This window comes from Rhipicephalus microplus, chromosome 2, assembly GCF_043290135.1.
Source record: "Rhipicephalus microplus isolate Deutch F79 chromosome 2, USDA_Rmic, whole genome shotgun sequence".
NCBI lineage: Eukaryota > Metazoa > Arthropoda > Arachnida > Ixodida > Ixodidae > Rhipicephalus > Rhipicephalus microplus.
In genome coordinates, this window is record NC_134701.1 from 271,410,341 (window position 1) to 271,428,482 (window position 18,142).

An 18,142-nucleotide genomic window follows, 5' to 3' on the forward strand; every position below is an offset into this window, starting at 1 on the left:
ACAAGCAGCGCTCGGCCGTGGGGTAAAAAAACGTGAACCGTCTTCTGGTTCATGCACGTATCGTGTTTGAGGCAAAAAGTTCTGTTGGCAGATTGCATGACTTAAACCCTTCTCAGTGACGCGCCAGCTTGATGTCGCCAACAGCCTGAGAAGCGCACGTTTAGGGATCCGGTGACTCTCAATATCAGCAGGTGGCCATTTCACGCTTGAGTATGCGCCAAAACGATAAGCCTATTTGGCCAGCTTGGAAGGCTAGCAGATTAAATTTATGACGCTTTTAGCGAGCCAGCGTGCTCAAGGACCATACGTTGTAGGCAATAGGGCGTACTCAGAGCGTGAAGCCATTCTCATGTTTCTCCAAGCGTTGCAGACATAGGAACAAGCTGAAAGAATACGTGCCTCCTTTATGTTTTGTTCAGGAGCACTACGCTCCAAGTCGATTGCTACATCTGAAAAGAAAAAAAAACACAGCGCTACTTCATACACGGACAAGGGAACTTACCAGGGTGGACGCTGTTCATGTGTCTTCCTTTGTCCGTGTCCAAAGCCTTACGAACGACCTCGTGCTTCAAGCAAGCATATGCTATATATGCAGGCTACAAAGTAGAGAGAGATGGCATGACCCGCTGTTTCATATTCTATTAAAGCTGCAACTGAACTCTATTGCGCATGAAGTGAAACTGCACTCGGAGTGTGTTTTGCTGCAAATACCCCATGGAGGTAGAATAAGGTTAACAAAGACATTCATTCTGCTTTACATTCGTTGTTGCAAGTAGTTTAAAAAAACACCAGAGCGAGTAAATCCACCTCACTATGAGCCCTGCTTGTAAGTCAAATGCAGTTCTGCGAATTAAATTACGTGTATTTGCGATTTCTGTTCACGAAAGTGATCGAAGAGCTCCCCGCGTCTCGAGGAAATAAAAATAAATGAAATAGCCTTGTTCGTTTGGAATCAATGCTTGTTGAGCACAAATACACAAAGAAAATGGTGTCCCGTGCTTTGTAATCTAAATAGTTTATCTCCATATTGCATAAATTAGAATCCAAGCATGTCTCAGGCAAAGGAATCTGGTGGTGGTGCAGAATAACAGCAGCCTAAGTGTAGCATAGCTGCAAACCAGAGAAAGGGAACGCTTAAGGAAGAGCGAGTTGCGCTAACGAAGAAGAAATCATAATAATTTAGCATACTGTATGTACAGTAGCACACCCACGAATCAAAATTGATCAACAAGCATTGTATAAAAGCCAGTAACTAAGTCTCAGTAACAATTACGATGTGACGAACTCGTCAAACATATACTATACGATACGATATACAAAGCGCTATTTAAAAAAAGTGGAAATGTCGCTTCTCTCGTTGCTTCTCTTAAGTGTGAAGGTTAAATTTTCTTTTTAATATTTCCTAGAAATTTGCCGTTGAATAAAGCTCGACAGGAAACCTTTCCCAGGGTGTCAGAGTAATTTAAGAGGTCTCGGCAGAACGTCAATGATTCCTGAAATCACTGTGATAGCTTGAGTTTTTCACGGAGGATACGGTCAACATGTTAACAGCAAGCTCTATGCGACACAGAACGTTATGCATGTTTGCTGTAGGTTCGCTTGGTGTAGCTTCGTAAACATGAAAAATTTCATGTCCAATAAGTAACGCGGATGTTTGTAAACTTGTATACCACGGAGGTACGACACATCTGTGGAGTATTTTCCACAACTGTCTTCAGCTTGAAAGGCTACTTTTTTTTTCTCGAATGACAAGCTGAAAAAAGTAGGAAGAAGAGGGTTAAAGGGGTGGCCAGAAACTCCTATGAAACACTTCAGCCGGAGTCAGAATCAAAATCGCGACCTTTTGATGATAACTGCACAGAGTCATATTCTTTGAGTTTCCCCGACGCGTGAACGGTTTCACACAGCTCATTGAGAGGGTTTATACAGACTGGTGCATCTCGAGTAATACTACAACGCTGTCGTGGTTTGCGCAGATTGTGGACGCTCGGAAGTCCTTTAGGACTTTTTCTATTCTACGCATGCTAAGATTGTCCCTGTCTGCCCATCCACTTGAATAATCAATAGGGATTCCTAATGGAAACGTTAACTGGCGGGTACATCGTACAACCATTAGCCTATCACTCGTATCATCGATCTTTGTTTCGATACAAAGACTTCTATGTTTCTCCCCATATATCAGTCCTCACCCTCTTTCCGAAACTCAGGGTAGCCAGTCTGGCTAGGCCTAATCAACTCCCATTCTTTTGCCTACGACCGTATTCTTCATTTTTTAAGGGGTGAAGCTCCTTATGGCGTGGCTTGTGCGTCCCCCGTTGTCGTAGTGCGTAACCTGTGGAACATACCCACATACTAGTGGCACATACCCGCCTTCGGGCACATATCCGCATGTCCACATGTTACGAAAAACGTAGCACGGCGTCGTTATCTCACTTTCGGTGTTAACACAGCGTTGACAGCAGAAATGTGGTGCATGTTCTCGTTTAGTTTTTGGATTGTCCGCTGGAGGGCGGTACTTGTATATGATGAATATGCGGTAAAAAGAAGTGAGATGGCGGTACTTGAAGTGTTCACAAGATAGACGGACGGACGCGCGGACAGACAGACAGGCAGACAAGCAGAAAACAGATGGACAAACGGAGAGACACACATGGCCGGATGGACGGATGAACGAGCGGACACACGCACAGACGGACGCATGAACGGATGCATGAACGGACGCACGAACTGGCGCACGTACGGATGAATTGGCGCACGGACAGACGGACGCACGGACAGAAGCACGGAAGGATTGACGGACTCTTCGCCCCACTCATCAGGATTCATTCCGTTGATATGCTGCAATTTTTTTCTTTCTTTCGAAGATAAAAGTCTAATAAAGGTATTTAATTTACAGATCAGTAATGTAAAGGCGCTACGAATTGCTTCAAGAGTTTCACGCTGCGTTTCTGGTAGTTGATACATTCAACGCCAAAAAAAAAAAATAGTAGAAGTTCTAAAGGCTCGCCTGTTTGTTTGGTAGGCACAACATTAATTACAAGCTGTTATTACTAGTTTATCGCCATGGCAACGCAATTGGAAGGGCCCGTTGTTGTATCAATGACGCCGGAATGGCACATACTACTTTACGACGTCCAGGCATTTCACAAAGTTTGACTATCAAGGTGATGCGAAATTTACATGAAGACAGTGTACGCTGAGGGCCTGTGTCGTCAGGAAGCCTAAAACAAGAATCGAAACGTCGAATTCACTGATCGTTACTCGCACAACGCACCAACCGAAATAAGCAATCTCTCCGAAGAATACGGGATCCGTATACTCTGGAGGTTTGACACATGCTGATGAGATGACAACAACAGAAAAACGTTCCGAGCCGCCCCACGGCGAACGTGATTCCCAAAGGGACCCTGCTGGGAAACGGAAGGAATAGGTATTTTCCATTCCAGAGCGGAAATATCAGTTTCCCATTATGTTTGCTGTTTGGCATTCAGGGCGTGTGCGCTGACAAAATCAGAAGTGTGAGGAATAACTAACTAACTAACTAACTAACTAACTAACTAACTAACTAACTAACTAACTAACTAACTAACTAACTAACTAACTAACTAACTAACTAACTAACTAACTAACTAACTAACTAACTAACTAACTGTTTAACTAGCTAACGAACTAACTAAATAACTAACTAACTAACCAACTAACCAGCTAACTAACTAACTAACTAACTAACTAACTAACTAACTAACTAACTAACTAACTAACTAACTAACTATTCACCTACCTACCTAACTAACTAACTAAATATAACTATGCTTTAGTGGCATATGGTATACTGAATGCATTTTGCGCTAGACTGCTTCGCTCTCGCCGTTGTACTCGCGCAAATCACCTTTTACCGCTGCACTACGAATATCGAATGAGTATAAATAGAGCCTGTGGGATGTACCACTTCGAAAAAGTCATCTTACAGGGAAAGCTGTTAGATTACAGCAACGGCCTAATTCGGTGATGTAGTTGGCCACCGCTATAGCTGTTGTCTATAACCGTTATTAGAGAGTGAGAAAAAAATTAGCTCAGCTCCGCCCTAATGGTTGTGGTGTTCCCTCGCCCTGACACTCACCTCCCCGTTTCTCTTTCTCTCTCTCTCTATTTCTGTCTCTTTCTATTTTTGTTTTTCTATGCTTTATTTCTTTCTATTTCTACATTTCTCGCTTCTTTTATCTGTCTCTTTGTATCACTCTCTGCTTCTTTCTATGTCATTGATTCGCTCTCTTTCTCTCCATTTCTGCCTTCTCTCAGTTTTTTTTTCTATCTTATGTTTTACTCTTTTTTATTCTCTTTTATCTTCTTTTCACCCTCTCGTCTGTCTTTCTTTCCCTCGCCTCTTTTTCTCAACCCCTATTTTTAATTTACTAGATCACTAGGCCGGATTAAGCGACCGCTTGTAAGCGTGCAGAGGAGAGGCACAGATGTAGCCTGACAAAGCTTTCTACCCTCTACTTTATTTCTCCTTTCACCCCCTCACTTCTTCACCACAGGCAGGGTAGTGAACCGGACGCCCGTCTGGTTGACCTCCCTGCCTTTCATTTCTTCCCTTCCTCCTCATCCAAGGCTGTGCTCGGGTCTGTAGCTGCTCGCCTGAGTATGATTCATACGTGTGTTCGAGTCTCGCCCCACAAAGAATTTGTTTTTCTACACAATTTCCCTCTGTCACCATCTTTATTTCTGTCTCTTTCTCTCTCTCTCAGTACTCGTCATCTCACTTATCCGAGTTATTGCACCACACCCCAGAAAAATCGGCGCTTGTGTTTCGGGAGTGATAACTTCTAAGTCGGAACTTATTGACGCCTTTCACGTAATATTTTCTTACTTTCATTGCGTGCTCCAGACGCTGGGGTTAAAGTGCACAAGGAAAATGTGCAGTACGGTGATCCTTCAGGTCAGGTAAGTAATGAATTGATGATATGACCGAACAATTAGTTGTGAACATCAAGTCAAGTGTATTAGAACAAAACGTTGTAATGCGCGTCATTTAGACGATTGCTTGGAATAAAGTGAAGTTATCACATATATTTAGGGAGCGATCACCTTCCGCTGAAACACCGCTAGCCCTTTTATCCTCACTGCTCCAAATAACTTCTGTAAGGTAAAAAACGCTCACGACTATTTGAAAATGCGGCTATCAAACGGGAAGTTCTGGCAAACAATTTATTTATTTATTTATTTATTTATTTTGAAACACTGCCAACTTTCTCAAAAGAATCCTTACATAGGGTTCTTCCAGGTAATTCTCTTTAAAGCTTCATCCTTTCTAATTAATCTGACTAAATACTGTTCATGTGCGTTTTTAAAGCCATATTTCTAAAGTTCATTAGTGACTGCTGTTCAGAATAACCAACACATAAATTAGATCGAAAGAAATGGTTAGCGAGAAAAATGTGCTGCGAACGTTTCCTAACCGTCCTGAAGGCAATTTCCATATTCGAAACTGCATGCGCTTTAAGTTTTCCTGTGAAGGCAACACCTTAATGAGAGATTCACAAAAGAAAACAAAAACAAAGCAAGCTACAGAGCGTTTTTTGACGAAAACACACGAGCCACGTGGCATGGCCTATTTAACCACAAATTATGGTAGTGCAGGGTGGTGGGGGTGGTGGTGGTGGTGGTGATGATAAAGACAGTGTTGCCACCGGCGTGGCTGGCCTGGTGGACCTGATAAGTTGCTCCGCCTTAGCGACTCTTTCTATGAAGAATCTCTCGCCATGAATCACTTAAACAGGTCCCTCGCAGAAAACGTCAAAGAATACTAGCCACGTTTTTGCGCACACCTCCCCGAAACACAATCGCCAATTGCTTCGACATATCACACGAAGCGCTGAAAACTTCGTTCGTTGCCCAAGTTTCGGATGGTCGCTTCAGCAGCCAACTGCGATGCCACTTCAGGTGCATTAGATACTTTGCAAAAACTAAAGTGGTGTTCCCGATTTCTTCTCAGTGAGAAAGAATGCTCACATCCATTAGAAATCGAGGCTTTTGAGCTTAGAATGAACAGAATGGTTTGGACGTATTCATTCGAATTCTCTTCGACGTCGGCAAGCGCTAATGCACTTGGCTTTATCGCTCTCTCTACCCGTACATCATTCAATCGTGCGCTAAGAAGATAAGCGGATCATCTGCAGACTGCACGGACCGAGTAGCCTCGGTGTATATATGCGTTGGGCAAGGCATGCGAAGAAAATAATGGCACGACACGGTGCCAATGAAGCACAGGTTGTAGTGAGGAAGATTAGTGTGTACTTCATCATCTCTGGCTGTGGGTGAAGCATAAATGAATAGAACAAAATACTACGAGTGGATTGGGTGGCTCGTTATTCTGTTAGACAGAACATAATTTGTAAATTTATGATTAGCTATATTTACTCTATGGTCCGCTAAATCAGAATTTGTGGTCCAATAACGGCTATGGCTACGCTGCGTGAATATAACAAGTAAAGTGCGTGAACGAATTGAATAGTTGAGCTGCTGCTTACCGTAAAGCGCGATGGCAATTCTATCTTTTTTAAGGAACTTATACCACCTCTGATAATCCTCCAACATTTCAAGTGAACGTGTGCTTGGAGTTCATAATGCCGCCATCGTTAATAATACCGAACGTGGTGGTGCTATAGGAGGCGCGGCTACTTCACTAATTGAAAGAAACAATCCCTTTTTATACGCGTGCCTTTCGGCAATCCTCATCCCCACATATTTCGCCGTTACGTCAACATGTCGTCTGCTCGTCACACTCTGCAATACCTGTTCGTCTGCTGTCATACGTGCGCTCGACGCTCATCCACCTCGCACGTGGAGAAGGAGCACATGGCCTCTCTCGCAGTACGACACCATTCCGAAAAATTATTATGGCGTTGTGAATTCGTGCGTAACTGTAATGTGAGGAAGAAACTGCTCCCTCATCTTTGAACTCGGAGTAGTGAGGGGCCTCATAACCATCATGAATTATCCATATAAATGGAAGCACGAAACAGGAAGACACACACACACACACACACACACACACACACACACACACACACACACACACACACACACACACACACACACACACACACACACACACACACACACACACACGCACACACGCACGCACACACACACACACACACGCACGCACACACAAACACACACACAGACACACGCGCACGCACGCACACACACACACACACACACACACACACACACACACACACACACACACACACACACACACACACACACGAGGGTCTTGTGGTTTGCTGAGACTCCTTTTTACTTGTCTGCATTGCCCGTTTTTTGTTTATCAAGCATGCAGTCACACCGACTCATTTACCTGCATGTAGCATTAGGATGCTACGTGCATTATGCACTACGCGTGGCGGGTTTTCGACTGCTATGGAATAATGCACGCAGCAGTACAAATAGCGCATGCACCACGCCTATGAGCTCAACGGGAAGCCGAGTCGTACCGTCTATGTACAGAAGATATTGCAGCTGGAGAACGTTGCGAATTTCCTTCTTCCAGGAGTTGACTGGCGCCAAGATATTATCCATTACGAGCCCTTTGACCTTGCGTTGTGGAACAGCACACTAGTAACTGAGACGAGAAGCTCGCGATCTAAATGCGATAACATAGGTGGCAACGAGTTGTGCATCAGTATGAAACGTAATAACTCGAGATAAGAAATCCCAAAATCAAGATATTATCATGACAGACGCCATAATGGAGGATTCCAAGGATTTTGACCTTCTGGGGTTCTATTACGTGCATCCAAATTTATGTCCACGGGCCGCTAGTATTTCTACTGTGCCAAAATGCAGCCGCCACGGCTAATATTCGATCCCGCGACGTTGTGGTCAATAGCCGGGCATCGTAACCACTTGTATACTATGGCGAGTCTGTTTTGTAAAGCAACACAATAATTAGACCGGAATGACATAAAGGTCGTTGCCTTACGGAAAGAAAATGGGTACAAGAATGCTGCTCACGAAGAGGCAAGATGGAGACGTTGCCGCCAGCTCAATTGTGACACCTCATTCTTCGGAGGGTTAATGATAATACTAAATGCGAATCTATCTATCTATCTATCTATCTATCTATCTATCTATCTATCTATCTATCTATCTATCTATCTATCTATCTATCTATCTATCTATCTATCTATCTATCTATCTATCTATCTATCTATCTATCTATCTATCTATCTATCTATCTATCTATCTATCTATCTATCTATCTATCTATCTATCTATCTATCTATCTATCTATCTATCTATCTATCTATCTATCTATCTATCTATCTATCTATCTATCTATCTATCTATCTATCTATCTATCTATCTATCTATCTATCTATCTATCTATCTATCTATCTATCTATCTATCTATCTATCTATCTATCTATCTATCTATCTATCTATCTATCTATCTATCTATCTATCTATATATCTATCTATCTATCTATCTATCTATCTATCTATCTATCTATCTACCTATCTATCTCCTTACGTCGGGGTGCTCTCGTGATCACCTCGTGATCAACTTTGCGTGAACCAAAATTAGCATAGAAGGGTAAGATGGTTTGACGAACATGATGAGCTGGTCCGCGAGGAGGTTTGGGGTACTGGTATGCGGGTAAGGGCCACAGGTGATTCTAATTTAGTAACTACATAGGAACGGTGGTAACACACATGGGTAATTTCAACGCGTAAGCGTTAAGATTACCAATGTGTGTTACCCTTGTTTGTTATCCACCTGACATCGGCCGCGCTGACCAGATGAGTGCAAAGAATAAATCTCAGGGTCTCAGCAAGGATCGATCACCCTAGCAATCTGCGTGGCAATCAATCATTCTACCGCAAAGCCACGCGAGGTCTCGGAACTAATCTTCAAACAGACCATATTGTTCGTGAAACGTCAATTGTGGTTAGAGTACTGTCTATCCAATTTTATAAACGTTACACATGTCTTTCTTTGATACAGCCGTTACGTCGGGTTAACGTCAATTGTAGTTAGGTGTCATGCACTGAAGTTGATTTATATAGGCGGGTCGAAGGCTTCTATCCTCACCAGCACTTTATATCAGCTTATCGCTTCTGGTGTTGCTAGTGCTAATGTTGCGGTTAGCATCGTTGCGCGAGTGCAAACAACTGGCTGACTACACATATGCAACTGTTCAACATATGTCTGTGTGTGCATCATTTGTACATATATTTAGCGTGTATTCATAACGTGTCGCCCACTAAAAAAATTACAACATGGTCACCTTCCCTCCGCATGCCCCGCATAACTTCGATTCCTAAGGTACTTTGCGCCACGCCGTGGTGGTCAAGTGGCTAAGGTACTCGGCTGCTGACCCGCAGGTCGCGGGATCGAATCCCGGCTGCGACGGCTGCGTTTCCGATGGAGGCGGAAATGTTGTAGGCTCATGCTCAAATTTAGGTGCACGTTAAAGAACCTGTTAAACCTTACATATAAATCAATCAAACCAAGGTACTTTGCTGATTTTTTTAGACAGGATGAACTGGACAAGTGTCTCTGAACGTGTCCTTATTCTCACGCGCACGAATATATTTTTAAGTGTCGCACGATAAAATATATCTAGAGTGAAACAGACGCAAACAGGATATATAAAGTCAGCGCACATGAGCCAGTACTTGTTATAAACAGAAAAACGTTACCTTCAGTGCACCTTTTAGCGCTTGTCACCTGTTCGTTTCTTTTAATTTCTAGCGTGTCAGTTTGCGTATTTGCAATGGCTTGGGGCAGTGTCCCAGAGTGCAATGTTTGCATATTTTTAGTCTACGAACGCTTCTCAAACTACTGCCAATTCGTGTGCACAATAAGGTATTGAAAAACTGGTCTTCACCAATCTCCTCAGCATGAAAGATAGCGCACTGCTTTTAGCTAGCTGGCCAGTGCCAATGGCCGCGAATCTTCCGGGGAACTTTGCTCGCTCTGGTGTAGGTAATTTCTCCCGCTGATTCTATGTTTACTCGTTATTCTTCTCATTTTATCGCATGAAGTGTGGCAGATACGTTGATGTATAGCATTCTTATCTCTACTTTTACTTCATAGCTCAAAAACAACACTTCTATGTAGTTTCACTGGCCTAAGTCATTTGTACCCTTGACAGTGGATGTTAACAAAATGCCCCCAGTTCAATTCGACAAAGTGCACATTCATTTGAAGGAAGGAAGGAAGAAAGTTTAAGCGGAAAGACAGGGAGGTTAGTCAGTTGTTAGACAGGCTGGCTACCCTGTGCTGGGGAAAGAGGTGAGGGGAATAAAATATGTTAAAAAAAACTGATGCGAAGAGAGAGAGAAATTACAAAAAATATTGCGACAGAGGAAAGGCAACATCAAAGAGTATAAAACACTAAAGTCTGTCTCTGAAGCCAGTTGCCGCAAAAAGCGCTGCAAAGCTTTCAAAGCCTACCGGGCTGAGGATGGGCTTGGCCAATGACCCAGAATCCTTTGTTCCGACAAAGGCCGATCGTCCAGTCTATCCAGAGCTGCAGTGAGTTCTTGTCTTTGCACATTCATTTGAGTTTTTCAGGTGGCCCCGTGGACGTATACCTCCTATACGCCTAGTTACCGAGAAGCGTTTAGTGCACGATGTCACAGCGCAGCTCAGTCTCATACAAGGCCAAGCGAACTCGTACAGCTGAGCTACCGGATGCACGCTAATAGGTGTTAGGTGGCCCTCACCCTGTGCGTGAACAAAGTTTTCTTGAGGCGAGCTGTTAATTACAGAAACATAATTACAGAGTACCAATAATATCGATGTGAGTACGTATTACATGCGAAAACGAGTGCTAGCAACAAACGGTCATACATTTATAGTAAAAAAAAAAAACTGTGTTAGAGGAGGAGGAAAGAACTTTATTCAGAGTCCGGCGAGTAGATGGGGTGGGCGATTGGCCCCGCCTAGGTTACGGCCAGGAGTCCTTGAATCCTGGCGGCTTCCTCGGCCCGCTGGACGGCCCACATTTGGTCTTCGAGGACGGAACTGAGCATTGCGGCCTCCCAGCGCGTGCGAAGGCTGTCAGCAGAGGCCGCATACTTGTTATGAGTACTAATCCCTCTACATTCCCATAACATATGCTCCAGAGTGGCTCTGGAGTCGCAACGCTTGCACCTGTCCGTTTTGTATATATCAGGATATATAATGTGCGATAGTGCAGGATTCGGATATGTCCTAGTTTGTAACTGCCGCCATTCGACAGACTGTCTTTTTGTTAATTTTGGGTGAGGTGGCGGGAATATGCCCCTCTGTAATCTATAATGCTTTGTAATTTCATTGTATCTGGTCATTCTGTCTTCCCACTCCCACTCGTCTGCCACGCCGTAATCACCGGAGGAGGTTGGGGCGGCACTTGAGAGGGCAGCTCGGTCGGTGAGCTCTCGAGCTGCGTCATGTACAGCCCCATTGTTGCTGTCCCCCGCGATGGCATGAGCAGGTGTCCATATAATATATGTATTTCTGGGGCTTGTTCGACACCCTCCTTTGATAATACGTAGTGCCTCCGGGGAGATGCGGCCGTTGGCAAAGTTTCTCACTGCCGTTTGAGAGTCACTGACTATCACGGTTGCGTTTGTCTGAGCTACAGCGAGCGCTATGGCTACCTCTTCCGCTGTCTCGGTACTTGTGGTGCGTATCGTCGCGCATGTCATACAGCGTTTGTTGCTATCGATTACGGCTGCGGTAAACCCCCGTTTGCGCTTGTATCGAGCAGCGTCTACGAAAACTGCGTCCTTGTCATTACCGAACTTTTTTTTGTATTTGTTTTGCTCTTGTCTCTCGTCTAGCTTTATTGTGTTCGGGGTGCATGTTTTTTGGCAAGGGTGGTATCATCATTGTTTCCCTGGTCTCTTTTGGAATGTCCACCTTAACGCCGTGTTGCGTGTTATACGTTATACCTAGTCGCTCTAGGATATGTCTTCCTGCTCGTGTCTTAGAGAGACGTTCATATTGCGCCGTACGCTGCGCCTCAATAAGCTCATCTATTGTATTGTGCAGGCCTAGCTGTAGCAGTTTGTCGGTGCTTGTGCTAATCGGTAGCCCTATAGCTAGTTTGAATATTTTTCGAATGAGGCAGTCTAGCTTGATCTTTTCCGCGACTTGCCATTTTAAGTATGGCGCTACGTATACTATTCTGCTAATCACGAATGCCTGTATCAACCTTATCGTGTTTTCCTCCCGCATGCCACTGTGCTTAGTTGCTATCCTTTTTATGAGTCTCATTATTTGGGCTACAGTTGCATCCAGTCGCCTGAGGATTTCTCCATTGTTGCCCTTGGCTTCGATGAGCAGACCCAGTACTCTGATCCTGTCGACTATGGGTATGGTTTTTCCATCGGCTGTTCTTAACTGTATTTCTTCTCTATGAGCAAGACCTTGCAGGCAGTTGCCTGGTTTGCGACCTCTACGAGTAGGTCTGTACAGCAACAGCTCTGATTTTTCCGCAGAGCAGGCTAGCCCAGTACCTTCCAGATACCGCTCGACCGTTTCGACTGCTGTTTGAAGCGTTTCCTCTATTTCGCCATCACTACCACTTCTCACCCATAGGGTGATGTCATCTGCATATATAGTATGATTCAGTCCTTCGATTGCTTGGAGTTTGGTTGGCAGTCCAATTAGAGCCAGATTGAATAACATAGGTGATAATACCGAGCCTTGCGGCGTACCTGCACTGCCCATCTCAATTTCCTCTGAAACTAGGTCCCCTATCATGATCTTTGCCTTCCTTCCCGTCAGGAAATTACGCACGTAATTGTACGTCCGTTGTCCCAGATCTAGATCGTTTACCCTTTTTAGCACCGTTGCATGGGTTACATTATCAAAGGCCTTCTTGAGGTCTAACCCTAGAATGGCCTTTGTCGCTGTTCCCGGATTATCTATAATCTGATGTTTTAACTGTAGCATTGCGTCTTGCGTTGAGAGGTTCCTCCTGAACCCTATCATTGTGGGTGGAAGCGCATCCCGGTCCTCTAGATAGGTAGTTATCCTCTCCAGAATCACGTGCTCCATGAGTTTCCCCACGCAAGATGTGAGAGATATGGGTCTCAAGTCCGCAATCTGCACTCGCTTGCCTGGCTTGGGTATTAACACGATTTTTGCCGTCTTCCATTGTTGCGGAATCTGTCCTGCCTTCCATGATTTGTTTATGAATTCAGTTAACTTAGTTATGGACTCGTCATCCAAATTGCGTAGCGTTTTGTTAGTTATGCCATCTGGTCCAGGTGCTGATCTAGTATTGAGTTTTTGCAAGACGGCCCTCACTTCTGCCTCCCCGATCTCGTTGTCTAAATCATCATTTGCTAGCCCTGTGTAATCAGGGTGTGTAACGGGAAGCGCTTGAGAGATGTATGTTTTCTTGATTTCATTCAGGAAATCCTGCTCTGTACCTTGATATCTTTGTATTAACCGATTAATATTGTGCCTTTCTGCCAACTTGTTTCCGTCCGGGTTTAACAAATGTCTAAGGATGGTCCACGTTTTCGCCATTCCTATCTGGTTGTCCATGTCATTGCACTTTTCCTCCCACTGTTGTCTGCACAGCTGCTGGGCGTATTGCTCTATATCTCTGTTCAATTTAGCTATCTTTCTACGAAGTGTCCGGTTGTGCCTTTGGTTTTTCCACCTCCGTTGTAAACCTTCCTTAGCTTCCCACATGTGGAGAAGCTTATTGTCTACATACTCTAGCTGCGCCTCCGGTGGCACCGTTTGCGTAGCGGCCTCCACGTCTCGTTTTAACTTTTTGGTCCATTCCTCAATACTCCGTATCATTTCGTCGGGCTCCTCTCTGATGTTTCGGAACTTGTCCCAATCGACAAGTTTAAGTTGTCTGCCTTTTGCCTTCCGCGGCCCTGCCATCACCGTTATTTCAAGTATAAAATGATCGCTTCCCAAGTCATGTTGCGTATTGGTCCATTGCGTGTCCAGTATATTTTTGGTGAACGTCAAATCTGGCGTGGTATCCGCGCAAACGCTAGTACCTGTTCTTGTAGGAATGGATGGATCGGTCACGAGCGTCAGGCCCTCCTCCTGTGCGTCCAACCACAAGTTCCTGCCTTTCTGGGTTTCGATCCTGTATCCCCATGCACCGTGTGGGGCGTTGAAATCTCCTCCAATCACTAGCGCCCGGTTGCCCGTTATAGCGAGGGTTTTTCGAAACAGCGTGCGGAATTTGTGCTTTCTGCATTTAGGACTGCTGTAAATATTCAATACGAAAAGACTGTCCTCTGTTTTTCGCGTGGGTATGAGTTCGAGGAGAATGTGATTTATTGCCTTGATTTCCGTGTCATGTTGCACCACCGCGTGATTTCGCTTAACCAACGTTGCTAATACCTTTGTCTCCCCATCAGCACTGCCGAATGACTTATATCCCGACAGTTTGACCAGCCCGTGCGTTTCTTGCACCATTATAACATCCGGGGTGCTGGTGTCTTTAAGATGTTGTTGCAAAATGTATCGTTTTCGAGTATATCCTCGACAATTCCATTGCCAAATCGTGTAGCTATTTTGTCTGTCCATGGCGGCGTTACAGGCTCTCTAATTCCTCGGTGGGCACCGAGGTCCTAGCGTACGGTTTAAAAGACGTCTTAACTGGGCCCCCACCACTTGACTGCGATCCCCATATTGCTAGCTTGGCGTCGAAATCAGCCACCATTTGCTGCACTTTCTGCAATATCGTCTTGCCTAGCTCCTCAATTTTGGCCTCTATGTTTGCCTCAAATCTAACTTCTTGTTGTTCGAGCTTATTTTGCAATTTTTTTTCAATTTGTTCCATTTTGGCTTCCATGGTGTTTGCGAATTCCTCGTGTCTTTCTTGTGGCGTCGCCACTGCTTTCGGTTTCTTTACCACGCTTTTAATCGGAGCGTTCTCTGGTTTACGTTTAACAGGGGTGAGGGCTGCTACCTCTTCCTCCATTGCTGCGCCTTTTTCCTTCATTATAACTTGTGAGGTTTCCTCGTTGCGTGTAACCCCTCCGTTTTTCAGAAAATCATTTTCTTCCCTGAGTTTTCTAATCTCATTCATAAATGCAACATTGTTCTGCCTGATCTGCGCCAATTCGTTCTCTAGCGCCTTAATTTTACATTGAAAAGCAGCCTCTGCCTCCGCGCGCGCCCCGGAGGCCACATCAGCCCAGCTCACCTGGAAGGGTCCCGCGGTGCCACGGACGCCGCTCGGTCCTTTTGAGCTTTGGGATCCTCCTCCCTCCTTTGATCGGGGAGACCCGGTGTTGCCGGTCTTGGGTCTAGACCTCGATCTGGACCTCGATCTGGACCTCGATCTGGACCTCGATCTGGATCTCGACATAGATGTGGTGGTAGTAAACGTAGAGCGGTTTTTCTTTTGTGCTTGAAGCTTGGTGAAGGCTTCTGGTCCGGATGCGTCCCGCGTCCGATGTTCCGATCTTTGACCTGAGTCACCCCATCTTTGCCTGTGAAGTGCTTTCGCTTCCGTCTCGTAGTAAAGTGCTTCTTCTTCCTCCCGTCGGGCTCGTTCCCAGCGGCGTCGTTTCACCAGATACGGTACCTTAAATCTGGCCTTGCAATGGCGATCTGCCGTCGGGTGGTCTTTGCCACACAGCTGGCACTTCACTTCGCACTCGTGCTCCTGCGGTGGATTCTTAGTGCCACACCCTCTGCATATTCTGTTATTCGGGCTCGGGCAGACGTCAGCTCTGTGACCAAGGCGTCCACACTGGTAGCACACGTCTATTTTCTTGCAGTATAGTGAGCACTTGACCAGTGCTCTTCCGTAGCTCACATAACTTGGAACGCGATGCCCATCGAAGAGGACGATGACGTTTGTGGTGTTTCCCATCCTCTTGGCCATGAGGACTGTCGGATTTCTCGGGGTTACCAGCATTTCCACGATCTCTCTTGGAGACACGTCCTGCGTTACACCTCGGATCACCCCTTTAGATGTATCTTCCGGAGCTGACTCGTACGCATTGGCTTCGAATTCTTTGTCCCCAATCTTCAGTTTAGCGATGGTTCTGTATTTTTCGGCGCGCTCCTCTGATGGTGTGCTGACCACTAGAATGTTCTGTTTATAGTTGGCACATACCGTGTCTTCTTCCGATTCATTCCTGGGTATTTTAGCGGCGTTGGCGATGCAGCATTCTAGACTATTGATCCCGTAGTCAGTGACCTTGAAGCCGTCACGTGGGCGCACAATTATCTTGTAATCTTCCTTCGGCAGACGGGGCATCCTGCTCGCAGCCGCAATTTGTCTTGCTCTCTGTCCCTTCCTCCATCTATTACTGACCACGTTCTCGCTTGAGAAGTGCGTTTCTTGGTCCTTGGCTTCATGCGTTGTGGTTTCTTTGTTGGCTCGTCCTTTTCTGTTCACAAGGCGCCAACCTGCGTCGTTCTCATACTCTTGTTGCGTGATATCTTCGCCATCCACGCTCATCGTAGCCATCCTGTGGCATTCAAACTGTGTTAGAGAAACAAGATTTTAAGGAATTCAACCAGTCCTTAGCTGTGAAAACCAACGGATAGAGAAGCTGTAAGAATGAAAGTGTATGAAGGTGGACTAAGACAGTGTGGTCCTATCTAGATAATTATCATCATCATCATCATCATCATCATCATCATCATCATCATCATCATCATCATCATCATCATCATCATCATCACTTTATTCAATTCTTTATTCACTCCCCGCTTTATTCACCTGACCTGCATGACGCCTACTACTACTACTACTACTACTACTACTACTACTACTACTACTACTACTACTACTACTACTACTACTACTACTACGGCGATGACGACGACGACGAGAACGACGACGATTGCATAATGTATAGCTAACATTACTTAACTGTAAGAAAATGCTGCGCATTCTAAAAAATATGACATTTATTAGTTAGTTTCGGATCAAGACCGCATCTATGTTTATTTAAATTTACAGTCGCTGTTATCTCTGTAGCAGTCATGCCACTTCTTTTTCTTGTAGAACGGTTTGAGGCTGAATGTTCGCACTCTTTCCCAGCCGTATGCGGCTGCAGTTGCTCAGGAATCTCATCACCATAGGCGTGCTATGGCCACGGAGATCGTGGCGCTAACATTCCTCGTCAACCTGGGGCGTAGCCAGGGCCTGGCACTCTGGACACGTCCCAAAATTTATTTGTCGCCGGGACATAGAGAGCGAGAAACGACCATTTCGAGGGGTGCTCCCCTCAAAATCCGGACAGTGCCCCCACCCTCTCCCCCGAAAAAGATATCTGGTTATGCTCCTGTCGTCAACGACCTTCCTGTAGCAACGAAGCTCGAGCGCGTGGCCTTGAGATCAAAACGCTGTAAGCGTCTCGTATCTGTTAAAATAAACCGTGACGTCTAGCTCCTTCGGCGGATTTGGAGCTGGCGGTGCGGCTGCCTGAAAAAAGATTTTCTCTTCTCCGAATCCAAACACGACGTCGTCGAGTATTTTTAGGCACAACGACATAAACTGTCCACTGTTCGAATTACGTTAACATAAAAAATAAGTAAGCCGAGAAGCTAAAAAGTATGAAAACGTGTATATATAGAAGTAGTTTATTTAGTGCTTTTAATGGGTGCGTTCTTGTTCGGCATGGGTTGAGATGCGGTGTCATTTGGTATGTGGTGTTGCTGCGTGAGGTATTCGGCCTTTTCAGCTCACTTCTCCCCGACCAGCAATGGGCCGTCCAGCAGGCTCACGGAGTGGCTGCCGGGTATTCCTAGTCGGTCTCTACGTGGTAAACGTCCGTTACGCGCATGCTGCAGGAAAAAAAAATGAAGTTCTTACATTCCATTGTTATTTGATGCGTTGGTCCTACTGAATCAAGTCAACGCGACCCTATTGGATTGGGATCGAACGCACACCCTCCAAGAATTACTTGTATAATAAGAGAGTGTAGCAAATAAGGAAAGTCAACCAGATGCACCTTCGGTTTGCTACTCTGCCCTAGCGAAAGGTACAAATGGGTGAGAAAGGAGGAAGAGAGGGGCGGTGAGAGAGATGCACTGAATCAGCTTGACAGGTGAATCTAGACGTTGTTTTCGTAGGCATTCGATTGTTTGTGTGAAAGCGTTTATCTATTTGCTATGGCGTCTAGAAGCACA